The following is a 14,422-nucleotide window of genomic DNA, read 5'->3' on the forward strand; positions in this document are numbered from 1 at the left end:
TCCCTAGGACAGGAACTGGTGCAGAGCCCCTCCTTAAGAGCTCTCCACAAAAGTTCCTGTTTCCTGTCCTGGATGGAGGCGGTCTCTCAAGGGTGCTGCTGTCATGGGCGTAGGGGAAAAACCGCAATTAGACTTACCGGTAATTCCGTTTCCTTGAATCCACCATGACGGCCCACATTGAGATTGACCCTTGACCTCTGTAGGGGCAGGAACACATAGAGAGTTTAAGAACCCCCCACCCCTCCACCTCCTCAGTGCTTCACAATTACCCGAAAAGGTGGAACAAACGTAAAAGGATATTGATTCATACCCTTAAACTCCTGCATGAATATGCAACATAAATCCAAAAAATCTTTTTTTTTTTTTTTTTTTTATATTTTATATATATGTTTTTTTTTTTTTTTTTTTTTAGGGACGGGGAATAGTATGGGCCGTCATGGTGGATTCAAGGAAACGGAATTACCGGTAAGTCTAATTGCGGTTTTTCCATTTCATCCACCATGACGGCCCACATTGAGACATATCAGATAACTAAATGGGTGGGGATATCGCCTGTAGAACCTTCCGGCCGAAAAGAGCTTCATTTGCGTCCGGAAGATTAAGACGATAGTGTCTTACGAAAGTGTTAGCACTAGACCAGGTTGCGGCTTTACAAATCTGGTCCAGCGAGACCCCTCCTTTCTCGGCCCAAGAGGAGGATGTGGCCCTAGTAGAATGGGCTTTAACATTACCAGGACAGGGTTTGTTCTGGATCTTGTAGCAACATTCAATAGTGGATTTGATCCATCTAGCTATGGAAGACCTGGCTAACTTCTTTCCTTTATTCTTCCCTGAAAACTGAATAAGGAGATTGTCGTCCACCCTAAAATCTCTGGTAGAATCCAGGTAACGGATAACTATGTCCCTGACGTCCAGGAGATGTAACCTATCACTAGACCCTGCCTGATCGGACCTAGGGATAGAGGGTAGGAAGATCTCCTGCTCTAGATGGAAAGGAGAGACTACTTTGGGGAGAAAGCCTGGGTCGAGAGTTAAACGGATGTGATCCTTGTTAATTTGGAGGTAGGGCTCTCTACATGATAAAGCCTGGATCTCCCCGATGCGTCTGGCTGAGGTGATGGCGATCAGAAAGGCAGTCTTAAAGGAAAGGTGTTTTAGAGAGATCTCCGATGAAGGTGCAAAAGGAGGTTTTGTTAAGCCCTCTAGTACGGTGTTAAGATCCCAGGTCGGAATTCTGGATCTCAGGGAGGGTCTCAACCTAGCAACCGCTCTGAAGAACCTCCTGATCCATCTGTGGTTGGCCAGGCTACAGTCATAGAAGGAGCTTAGGGCAGAAATTTGGACCTTCAAAGTACTAGGTCTAAGGCCTAACTCAAGGCCGCACTGTAGAAAGTCCAAAATTCTGTTGATGGGAGGAGAGGTGGTGTCTGGGCGCTCAACTCCTAACCAGGAACAGTATTTCTTCCAGATCTTGAGGTAGATGGAGGAGGTCACCTTTTTCCTACTTGCCCTCAGAGTACATATCACCTTTTCCGAAAGTCCTCTGCTTCTTAGTGTCTCGCTCTCAGGATCCAGGCTGACAGCTTGAACATGCCTGGGTCTGGGTGAAGAAGAGGGCCCTGGACTAGAATGTCCCTCTGGAAGGGAATCTCCCACGGATCCTCCAGCGATAGCTGTCTTAGGGTGGAGAACCAACTTCTCTTTGGCCATAGAGGGGCTATCAGGATGAGAGTAGTCGGTTCCTCCAGAAGCTTCTGGACAATCCGAGGTAACAGTGGTATTGGGGGAAAGGCGTAGGCTAGTCTCCAATTCCAATGTATTGATAGAGCATCTATTGCCCATGGATTGTCCCCTGGGTTTAGGGAGCAGAAACAGTCTACCTGCGCATTTTTCCTGGTGGCGAATAGGTCTACCTCTGGACAGCCCCACCTTTCTGAGATCTTTTGGAAGATCTTCCTGTTCAGAGACCATTCTCCTGGGTCTACTGTCTCTCTGCTCAGAAAGTCTGCTACTGTGTTCTCGCAGCCCTTTAGGTGGATGGCGGACAGAGATAAAGTGTTTACTTCTGCCCAGGAGAAAATTCTTTTTGCTATCTCGCCAAGAGGCCGTGATCTTGTTCCCCCCTGGTGACGCAGATAGGCCACCGTCGTGGTGTTGTCTGACATTACTCTTAGATGTTGTCCTTTTAGAAGGCACTCTCCTTTTAGTAAAGCTTCCAGGACTGCGTAAAGCTCTCGGTAGTTGGAAGATCTGTCTCTTATTTCGGCAGGCCAGGTACCCTGTAGAAGATGATCTCCTATCTTTGCTCCCCAGCCTCCGAGGCTTGCGTCCGTAATTACCTGAATGACGGGATGATTCCGCCACTGAAGGCCCCCTAGCAGCCTTCTTTTTACTTTCCACCAGTCCAAATCTGTTTTTACAGACTGAGGGATACGAAAGACCCTGTCCAGGCTTAACTGTTTTCCGTCCCAGATAGTTAGGATCCAATTTTGGATTATTCTTGTGTGGCTTTGGCACCAAGCCACCGAGGGGATGCAGGCCGTTAGGCTTCCTAGGAGACTCATGGCCTTTCTGATGGAGCAGTTGCGAGCCTTCTGGAATGTTCTGACTTTCTCTATCAGGGCAGTAGCTTTGTCCTGAGGGAGGAAGGTCATCAGCCGAGACGAATCTAATTCCACGCCCAGGAACTTTATTCTTGTGGACGGGGTTAGGGTGGATTTTTTTATATTTATAATCCATCCGAGGCTCCTTAAGAGTTCCGAGAATCTTTGGGTTGCCAAAAGGTTTTCGGATTCTGTCTTGCCCAGGATTAAGAAGTCGTCGAGATAAGGTATAATTGTGATTCCTTCTTGACGAAGGCAGGCCACCATCTCTACTACGATCTTTGTGAAGACCCTGGGGGCCGAGGAAATACCAAAAGGGAGGGCGACATACTGGAAGTGATGTATAGACCTGTCTGGACCTCTTAGAGCGAACCTTAAATACTTTTGGGAAAGATGATGGATGGGGACGTGGTAGTAAGCGTCCTTCAGATCGATTGACGACATGAATGCTCCTTTTGGGATCAGAGGGATTGTGGATGGGATGGTCTCCATCCTGAACCTCCTGTATAAGATAGACCTGTTTAGGGGTTTTAAGTTTATTATCGTGCGAAAGGATTGATCTGGTTTTTTTACTAAAAAAAGACTGGAATAGAATCCTCTTCTTTCCTCTGGTATAGGAACCTTTCGTATTACCCCTAGCTCTAAGAGGTCTTGGACGCCCTGCCAGATTTTCGGGAGATCTGATCTGCTCTGAGATGTGATGCAGTATCTTTTTGGGGGGACTGATGTGAACTCTATCCTGTAGCCCTGGGAGATTATATTTAGCACCCAGGGATTTGAAGTTACCCGACTCCAGGAGGATAGAAAACCCATCAGTCGCCCCCCTACCCTGGCGTCATTGCTGCTTCGGTTGCCTATTCTGGGGATTGAGGATAAAGCCTCTTCCTCTCCCCCCTTTTGGATAACTCCATCGGCCAGACTTCCCTTTCCCCCTGTAGGATCTCTGCTGGGGTTGGTACTGCCGAAAGGGCTTCTTCTTTGGTTCTTTGTCCTCTGGAAAACCCTTCTTCTTGTCTGCTGCGCCCTCTAGGATTTTATCCAGAGTGGGGCCGAAGACAAATTCCCCTGAAAAGGGGATAGAACAAAGCTTGGCCTTGGATGCCTTGTCTCCGGACCAGGCTTTCATCCATAAAGCCCGACGGGCAGCATTAGAAAGGGCAGCATCCTTGGCGGAAAATCTGATTGACTCTGCCGATGCATCGGCTAAAAATGCCGTGGCGGAGCGGAGAAGGGGGAGAGATTCCCTGATCTCTTCTCTTGGAGTCTTGTTCTTCAGATGTTCGTCTAGTTCTCCAAGCCATATATACATTGCTCTGGCAACGGATGTGGCGGAGATGTTAGTTTTTACCCCAAACATCGCCGCTTCCCAGGATTTCTTAAGAAGGCCATCTGCCTTTCTATCCATAGGATCACTTAGCTGAGAGGAATCCTCAAAGGGTAGGGCGGTCTTTTTTGCTACCTTGGATACTTGCAAGTCGACCTTAGGCGTCTGGTTATATATTTTACTTTCAGACGGGTCAAAGCAGAGCCTATTCCTGAATTCTTTAGGAACGCCAAGTCTCTTCTCTGGATCTGACCATTCCTCTAATATCATCTCCTTTATATTTTCATTGATGGGGAAAACAATAGGAGACCTAGCTCTAAGGCCCCCAAACATCTCATCCTGAACCGTACGGGGTTTAGGAATATCTTCAATACCCATGGTGGACCTGACTGCTCGGAGCAGCTCTTCCATTTCTTTAGCGGAAAAGAAGTATCTTTTATCCTCCTCCAGAATCTCTCCGTCCGACAAGGGTTCCTCATTAGGAAATTGTCTGGATGAGGCAGAGGCCACTTCAACCTCTTCACCCTCAGAGGAAGAAATAACGGATATTTTACGCTTCTTAGAAGGGATGGGGTCGCTGGCAGGAGTAGATAAGGAGGCTAAAGAGGACTTAATCTCATCAGAAATAAAGGACTTCATCTCCGAGAGTATATCTGGTTGCTCCGCTTTCCAAATCTCCGAAGTGCAAGGTTTGCATAGTCGCTTTTTATAATTTTCGGGGAGACGCTTGGAACAAGCACAGCATTTTAAGGGCTTTGTTTTAGATTTTAATTCCTTGCTGCCCTGCAGAAGGAAGCAACCAGATAACCCAGCATCAGTAATTCAGATTTACAAGAACTGAAATATATACCCCCCCGAAGGGGACTCACTGTGCTGGAGGCAGAAGGATCGGGACCTTCCTGGCGGGGAGCAGGTGTCTCGGACATCGCGGTGTGACAGGAGAGGTGCTGAGAGGAACCGCGGTCTTCTTTTTAAATTTCCCGGCGTCTGACGTCATCAAGCTGCGCCCTGCATGACGGCGAAGGCCTGCGCCGCACTAGCCTACCAAGAGAGGCGTGCGTCGCCCGGCCCGCCCATAGAGACGCTCCATGCGTCGCACCTGCTCCCCCTGCCGGACGCTGGAGCTCGGTCCTCCGGAAGGAAAAGGACGCCGAGCGCCGCGCGTGCTGAGAAGCCGGCACCTTCGACTGCGTCCACAAGGAGGGAAGGAAGTCAGAAGGTATGGGGAGGACCACAGGCCTCGGCATAAGCCAAGACGAGGGTCCTCGATGCTCCTAGCTGGCCAGCCTTGGCCCCTGCCGCGGGAGGCCAGCTGGAGAACCTGTAAGAAAGATACGGTTATTTCATCCTCCATGAAGGAGGAACTCTCCACGTGTTGGCCCCTGTAGGGGCAGGAAAGCACTGAGGAGGTGGAGGGGTGGGGGGTTCTTAAACTCTCTATGTGTTCCTGCCCCTACAGAGGTCAAGGGTCAATCTCAATGTGGGCCGTCATGGTGGATGAAATGGAAATCATAGTTACTGCTGGATGAACGTTCTGCAACTTTCTATTATATTTTGTTTCAAGACTTCTGCTTGCTGACAGTGAATCTACAGATCTGTTCCCATTCTAGCAGCAGAAGTCTCCCTGATGGATTGCTACAATGTTCTTAGTGCAGGAACTTGAGTCCAGGTGGCTGAGCTTACAGAGGATGGTCTACACTGGAAACTATTGTAGCAAACCCTCAGCTGAGAGGAAGTCACACACTGCAGATTGTCACGTGGATTCCGAAAGTCTGTGACAGTTTACATCACAGAAACATGTGGACGGGGCTTTAAAAACTGCAAGAAAGAAAAAGAAAAAAAGAAAAAAAGGAAGAAATCTCTCCAGAATTTTTCAGGTCAATTCTGCTGCAGATCTGAAGAAATGCGCAGGGCGAGATCCGTGACACAGGCAGATTGTGCTGCAGAAAAGCAGAAAATATCCTCCACGTGTAGATTCTGCATAGATTCATTCTATGCAAGCAACAGAGATCTTATAAATCAGGCCATTACAGAGGAAACAAAGATACACCTCTAGGCTTAGCAACTTTTAGTGGAGATGAGCAAGTTCCGTTTTTTGCTTTCCGTATATGGAACCATTCATTTCAACGTTTCCATATTTCCGATCAAAGATAGAACATGTCCTATTATTGTCCGGATAATGGACAAGGATAGTACTGTTCTATCAGGGGCCAGATGTTCCGTTCCGCAAACAACGGAATGCACACGGACGTCATCTGTATTTTTGCGGACCGCAAAATACTGAAAAAGCCATATGATTGTCTATGACCAGCGTTAGGCCTCGTGCACACAACCATATGGCTTTTTTTTTGTATTTTGCGGTCCGCAAAAAACGGACGCGCATAAAAAATATGGATAACGTCTGGGTGCATTCCGTTTTTTGCGGAACGGAACATCTGGCCCCTGATAGAACAGTCCCATCCTTGTCCGTTATGCAGACAATAATATGACATGTTCTATCATTGAACGGAATGGAAAAACGGAAGTACGGAGTACCTTCCGTTTTTTTTTGCGGATCCATTGAAATAAGTGGTTCTGTATACGGAACGCAAAAAAATTTAAGGAAAATAAAAATAAAAATAGGGATCTCAATTCAGGGGATTCTACAATCATTTTGTGCATAGGTACAGCCACATGTGAAGCATATCTGGCCGAAATCTAAAGGAGGATTCTGGTCTAGACTGAAGAGCTGACAATCCAACCTTATAAATCTAATACTAGAGCAGAAGGACCCTGATCTAGACTGAATCCTGTTGTGTATGGGTACGTCCACATGCAGCATATCTGGCCAAAATCCACATCTGCACTAAATTTGCCACCGATTTCCCCCTCTGCACTGCAAAAAGTAACATCTGCAGCAGTAATCAGGAGCATGAACTTGTTGCTGAGGATTTAGCCCGGGGTCACCCAGTGTTGGGCAGTACCAGCAGAATGACCATTTCTGAATTATCATTCACATGCTGCAGAAAGAAAAAAAAAAAAAGCGGAAAAGGTGCGGTATTACGGATTTAAAATCCGCAGTATGTCACCTTATACAGCAGATCTCTGGTGCAGATTTCACCCGTTGCAAATTAGAGGGCGAAATGTAATGCACGCAGTTTTATTGCAGAAATGCGGCAAAATCCACAGCAGATTTTTCCATTGCATTTTATACACTTGTAAACCCGACCTTAAAATCAGCCTGGTGTGGTCATTTCTATGCTCATCTACGTAGACTGAAAGGCTAGCAATCTAACCTCTGGATAAACCACGGACAAGTGAAAAGGAGGGGAAAGGGCCTGGTCCTGGATTGTTAGCAGTGCTGAAGATGAGAGATCCAATCACATCTATGCATCCAACCCACACTAGACTGGGGAGCTTGCACTCTAATCTTATGAGACGGTGACAAATATACAGTCTATCTCCACTGTAAACTTTTCATTCACAATTTTGCAGACTTCAGAGCCCAAACTATCCTGCGCTCCCCTGCTTGTTCAGCGCCATTCTTGCTCCAGCCACTCGGCTAGGAGGTAAGGCTATGTTCACACTCAGAATTTGCCTATTCCAAATCCAGTGTGCATTTTCCAGATAATCCAAGGCTGAAACTCACATTTTGGATCCGCACGTGGAATAGCCCCATTGTCATTTGAGATTTTCCTTGCAGAATCCACACAAATAATGAACGCGCTGTGCATTTTATGATCTGCTCCTCGCTCATTATTCCACGCTGATGAATGCTCATGGGGAATCCACGTTATCGTCCTGAACATGAGAGCATACCCTTAAGGCTACTTTCACACTAGCGGCATGGACCTCCGGCAGGCTGTTCCGGCGGGTGAACAGCCTGTCGGATCCGTCCTGCCGCTAGTGAACGTGTGCCCCCGGACTGCCGCTCTGTCCCCATTGACTATAATGGGGGAGGAGTTCCGGCGGAGGCACGGCGAGAGGCTGCCGGAATAAAACTACATGTCCGACATTTATTCCGGCAGCCTCCGCCCCGCCCCCATTACAGTCAATGGGGATGGAGCGGCAGTCCGGGGGCACACGTTCAATAGCAGCAGGATGGATCCGACAGGCTGTTCATCTGACGGAACAGCCTGCCGGAGGTCCGAGCCGCAGATGTGAAACTAGCCTAAAAGGGGTTGTCTCATCTTAGACATTGGTGACATTTCGTTAGGATGTGGCTCCAATGACAGATAGCTGCGGGTCCTAGAGGTCGAACTATCCGACATTGGTGGTAGGGCCTAATGATATGCCATCAAAGTCTGAGATGACAATCCCTTTAAGGGTCTGTCCGATGACATGCTTGCTGACTGTTTCCAATAACCAACAGCAAATAAAGCTGTAGGATAAAAACAGAGGCTGTGACCCACTATGCAATAAAAACGAAATAGTTACAAAGTGACATCATCAGTATCTGATCGGTGGGGATCCGACACCCGGGATCCCAGCTGATCAGCTGCTTGAGAAGTGAGCGCCGCAGCCTTCTCTACGCTTTTCCTAGGCCGATTGACTTCATGTTCATCGATCACGTGGCCTAGGAGCAGCTCAGTCCCATAGAAGTGAATGCGGCCGGGTGCAATACCAAACACTGCCACTATACAATGTACGGCACTGTGCTTGGTGGCAGCGGCGCTCACAGCGCCTTCTTAAAGGGGTTATTCGATATCAAACAGCCCCCCCACATGTGCCGGGCCCCTCAGAGGGAATATACTTATCCAGCTCCCCGCACCGCTGCTGCTTCTCCCTGTACACTGATAAAAAAATACGGTGTCAGGGGGGGACAGGAGCAGCCAATGGTAGGCGGGGATGGGGACGAGCCTCCCTAGCATCGCGGGTGACGCTAGGAGGCTCGTCCCCGTCCCCCACCTACCATTGGCTGCTCCCCTCCCCGACACCGGATGTTTTCATCAGTGTACAGGGAGGAGAAGCAGCAGCGGTGCGGGGACCAGGAGGAGAGCGGGGTAAGGATATTGCCTCTGAGGGGACTGTTTGTGATGACAGATAACCCCTTTAAACAGCTGATCAGCAGGGGGTCCCGGTTGTCAGACCCACACAGATCAGATACTAATGACCTATCCTGAAAAATCTTGGAAAACCCTTTAAAAGGGGTTTTCCGGGCTAAGGGTATTTATTACAAGTCACCAATATCAGTCTGGTGGAGGTCGAACGCCCAGAACCCCCCACATTCAGCTATTAGATCCAGCCGCTGGCACCACCAGGGAGAACACAGCCGGAAGCTCCATTCAAAGAGTAGTGCAGGGTTACTGCAGCTCAGCTCCCATTCAAGAGGACTGGTCACCCACATCGCTAGCCCAGAAAATCCTTCAACTTTTTAAGTAGATTATTTGTAAAATTAAAAAAGTAAAAATAAAATGTAAGAAGATTAACAATATTAGAAGAAGGTTATAGTTTGGTCTGACCCTTGAATGAAGAGCTAGCAATCTAATTATACTCCCCACATCAGACAGGACAATGGGATAGAGAGACTAAACCACGGGCCATCGTGTGCAACCTGCGGCTCCCCGGCCGCTGAGAAGCTACGAACGCCAACGAGACGCACTTGCATGCTGGGAGTTGTAGTTTTGCAAAAGTAGTACTGCTGCAGTTTGGACAAGAACCAGCATCAAGTTTTAGAGGCAGATAGTGAGGAGATATCTGGGGTAGTAGGATACATACAGGCCTGGGCTGAGGAGCATGCAATCTACTAAGAAACTAGAAAACTTCTACACTGATGAGCTTGAAATGTACGAGATTTCTTTAACATCAGAGAAGAGAGGACCCTGCTCCCAAGAGCTTACAATTTACTAATATAATGGAGAGAACTGGAAGCGGGCTGCTCGAGGCCTAGACTAAAGAGCTGGCAATTATAAGGGTAAGGCCAGGACTGATAAGCAAAACCAGGACCGGGTCAAAAACCCAGAACAGGAGCAAATCTTTCCACTCCTGGTCCTGGCTCCTAATCACTGATGTGTGAACCAGGCCTAATACTGAAATGGGAAACTCAGAACTAGACTGCAGAGCTGACAATCTAACCCTATAATTAGTGTTGAGCGAACTTGTGTTTTAAGTTCGGAGTCTAAAGTTCGGGTTATCGAAGAATCGCGTTATGGATTCTAAATTCCGTTATTGTCCGTGGTAGCGGAATCCATAACGCGATTCTTCGATAACCCCAACTTTAGACGCCAAACTTAAAACACAAGTTCGCGCAACACTACCTATAATACAGTACTAGAGGAAGAGGACACTGGTCTAGACCAAAGAGCTGACAATTTAACCCTATAACACAGTACTAGAGGACGACTCTGGTCTAGACTGAAGAGCTGACCATCTAACCCTATAATACAGTACTAGAGGAGGAGGATTCTGGTCTAGACCAAAGAGCTGACAATCTAACCCCAATACTAGTGGAGGAGGGCTCTGGTCTAGACTGCAGAGCTGACAATCTAACCCTATAATACAGTACTAGAGGACGACTCTGGTCTAGACTGAAGAGCTGACCATCTAACCCTAAAATACAACAATAGAGGAGGAGGACTCTGGTCTAGTCTGGAGAGCTGACCATCTAACCCTATAATACAACACTAGAGGAGGAGGACTCTGGTCTAGACTGAAGAGCTGACAATCTAACCCTATAATACAACACTAGAGGAGGAGGATTCTGGTCTAGTCTGAAGAGCTGACAATCTAACCCCAATACTAGAGGAGGAGGACTCTGGTCTAGACTGAAGAGCTGACAATCTAACCTTATGATACAATACTAGAGGAGGAGGACTCTGGTCTAGACTGAAGAGCTAACAATCTAACCCCAATACTAGAGGAGGAGGAGGAGGATTCCGGTCTAGACTTTAGAGCTTGCAATCTATTCAGCTAAAGGGAGACAGGAGGGAAGGAATTCAAGACTTGACTGAAGAGCTTGCAATCAGGCCTTACAGGAGACACTAAAAAGTTGAGCACACACACAGTGAGGGAGAGAGGAATAAGTTTAGGCTGAAGAGCTTTCAATCTAGAGACAGAGGTGCCTGAGGGCAGCGGGGCTGGGGGAGGGGAGCTGCAGGAATGTAAACAGAGCTGAGGAGGGGGTCCTCGCTGCTCTCCCCTCCGCTCAGTGCGGGTTTCACCCGCCAAGGCACCATGGTATAATAGGCAGAAGAGCTAGCACTCTAAAAGTTGTGAGACAAGCCGCCAGCAAGGCCCGGTAGTTACCTGGAGGAGGGGGTGGGCACAGGAGGTCGCGCAGTCTCTCAGGCCGGGGCCCCCGGTGTGAGGTGAGGCTTTGAAAGTACTCCGGACGCCCCCCTGAAGGCCGCGGTCTAGGCGGGATCCTCAGCCCGGCGGAAGGCCTAGACGGCCGGGGACGGTAGAGGAGGGGGGGGCGGAATACGCAACGACGACCCCTGTTCAAAATGGAGGGAGGGGCAGAGCCCGCTCCGCGGCGCCCCGGCGTCGTCCGTCCGCCGGTCCCGTCCCGATATTCTTATTATATTTATTATTAATATTGTTATTTTTCTCCCGCAAAAAAAAAATTTCTCCTCAAAGCCGCGCACGCAACCGGCCAACCTCAACCTCGCCACGGCCCGCAGCACCTCCCGCCGCCCAACCACTCACCGCCATTGGTGCAGAGCAAAACATCCTGCTACACTATTGGCCGACTGAACTGTCAATTCTTGTTGCCCCGCCCCATCGCCTCAACCGCACTCTCGCATTGGCGAACGAAAAAGCATCAAGATACTTTATTGGTCAACTGGACTGTCAGTCATTTTGCCCCGTCCCCTTTCTTGTCCTGCTTTTTACGTCAAGGCTTCTTTTTCACGGTAGGATGGGTAATCCCCGCCCCTAGGAGGCGTGTCCTAGGTTATGCGAAGACAATGAAAATGACGTTTTCAAAGGGAGGTCAATCAAGAGGTGGCTCCGCCTACATTTAATGACGCGCCTTTGACTGCTTGGTGCTTGTTGCGTTCAAGAAGTCGAATGCGAGATTGATTGACAGGTAGAAGGAGTCTTGTGCACATGCGCAGTAAGATCACTGGAGCACCGCAAGCTGTTTCATCACGCACCCTGAATGGCCGTTAGGGGGCGCATGTCTTACAGATAAGGCACTTTTTTTAACCCTTTGAGCCCCAGAGGATTTTTCATTTTTGAATTTTCGTTTCTTACTTTTTTTTTTTTCATTCACATAGCAGCAGCAAATTATACTTTCTATTGGCTCCATTTAGTATTTCATACAATGTGGCAAAAAATAATTCAGTTTTACAGGTAAAAGTGACTTGTTTTCTTCATTTTCCGGATCAGTACGATGACACATTTGTATAGTTTTACTTGTTTTAATACTGAAAAAATTTTTTTTTCTTTTTATTGCCATTTTCTGACCTCCATACATTTTTTTAGATCTATGGAGCAATGTGAGGGCTAATTTTTTGTGGGGCGATCAATATTTTTTATTGATACCATTTGGGACTGTGTGTGACTTTTTTATCACTTTTCATTCGATAAAAAAGCGATAAAAAAACAGCAAATTGGCCATTATGATTTTTTTCCGTTACACTGTTCATTATACGGGATAAATACATTTCTATTTTAATAATTCAGTTTTTTTTGGGATACGACGATGCCTATGATGTTTATTTTTATTTTAATTCTGGGGAAAGATTTGAATTTTTACATTATTTTTTTATATATTTTTTTAAAACTTATTTTTACATTACTTTTTTGGTCCCTCTAGGGCAGCAGTCCCCAACGCCGGGCCGTGGCCCAGGACCGGGCCCTGGAGGATGATTTGCCAGGCTGCGGCGATCAGGGCCGTCTTTAACGCTGTACTAATGAGCGCTTCCATTATAGAAGCACTTCATTAGTACAGAAGGACCAGGAAGCGGTGAAGGATCTGTACTCACCGCTTCCTGGTCCACGGCTCGGCTATCGGCTGTGCAGGGTTGCGCACAGTGTGAGGTCTCCCTGTGAGCCGACAGCAGAATGAAAAGGATCGCGATGGTGACTAGGAGCAGGAGAGGTAAGTGTTTATTTTATTTTATTTGCACTGGGGGCTGATGGCTGACCTGAGGGACATGGGGCAGACCTGAGGGGCTAATGGGGGGCTTATGACTGACATGAGGGGCTATAGGGGGGCTTATGGCTGACATGAGGGGCTAATGGGGGGCTTATGGCTGACATGAGGGGCTAATGGGGGCTTATGGCTGACATGAGGGGCTAATGGGGGGCTTATGGCTGACATGAGGGGCTAATGGTGGGCTTATGGCTGACATGAGGGGCTAATGGGGGGCTTATGGCTGACATGAGGGGCTAATGGGGGGCTTATGGCTGACATGAGGGGCTAATGGGGGGCTTATGGCTGACATGAGCGGCTAATGGGGGGCTTATGGCTGACATGAGCGGCTAATGGGGGGCTTATGGCTGACATGAGCGGCTAATGGGGGGCTTATGGCTAACATGAGGGGCTAATGGGGGGCTTATGGCTGACATTGGGGGGTTTATGGCTGACATTGGGTGGGTTATGGCTGACATTGGGGGGGGTTTATGGCTGACATTGGGGCTGATAGATGGCTAAAGGTTTGGGGGTTTATCTGAGCCATTGGGGGTCTGATCTGAGGTCTGATTAACATTGGGGGTCTGATTGCTGGTCTGACCTGAGGTGTAATGGAAAATATTTTTTCCCTATTGTTCTCCTCTAAAACTAGGTGCATCTTATAGGGCGAAAAATACGGTACAGTGCAGCAGAGACCAGTGCAGCAGAGACCAGTGCAGCAGAGACCATAGTCAGTTTATATAGTCGTTATATAGTGTTATATATTTTAATATGCACCTTGTGCTTTGTTATGCACGTGAATCAGTCAGCCCCGCCCACCCCCTAAGCCCCGCCTCATAACCGACTCCTTCCCCCCCACCGGGTCCCTGGGAAAATTGTCTTGCATGAAACTGGTCCTTGGTGCAAAAAAGGTTGGGGACCACTGCTCTAGGGGACTAGAACATGCCATCTTCAGATGGCTTGTAGCTTACATTGTAGTGAATTATCACTGCATTTGTAACACCCCAGAGTTGTGTTACGAAACTCTTTTACCCCGCTACAATCTGTTAAAAGCATTTGCCTTGTCATCTAATGTAATTTCACAGTATATCCTCACAAATGTGCATTATAAGCCTTGCTAAATGTATATTGTTGTCATTCTTCATGTTCACCATCAGGTGGCAGCAATGTTCTGGCAGGGACTTAAAGGGCTTCTGTCAACCCACTAAACCGTTTGTTTTTTTTTGGTTTACTAATAATCCCTATACTGCGAGCTCTGCATACATAAGTTAAATAATCATTTTGGTTCAGTAGAATTTGATAAAAAGCTATTTTTAAAATATGTAAATTACCTTGCTACCAGCAAGTAGGGCGGCTACTTGCTGGTAGCAGCCGCATTCTCCGATCCTAATGACGCCCCCTCCGCATTGTGATTGACAGGGCCAGGGAACGGAATCG

General features: G+C 47.8%; 1 protein-coding gene across 2 annotated transcripts in view; it reads right to left on the reverse strand.

Moving 5' to 3' along the window:
• The window catches only part of SMAD2 (SMAD family member 2), a 67,273-nt gene extending 55,722 nt beyond the window's left edge, over positions 1 to 11,551 (reverse strand). For both annotated transcript variants that reach the window (XM_044276323.1, XM_044276322.1), the window contains exon 1: positions 11,152 to 11,551. The gene's annotated coding sequence lies outside the window, so the exon portion shown is untranslated. The remainder of the gene's footprint in view (positions 1 to 11,151) is intronic.
• Between the last annotated feature and the right edge of the window lie 2,871 nt (positions 11,552 to 14,422).

Source organism: Bufo gargarizans, chromosome 1, assembly GCF_014858855.1.
Source record: "Bufo gargarizans isolate SCDJY-AF-19 chromosome 1, ASM1485885v1, whole genome shotgun sequence".
Classification (NCBI taxonomy): Eukaryota; Metazoa; Chordata; class Amphibia; order Anura; family Bufonidae; genus Bufo; species Bufo gargarizans.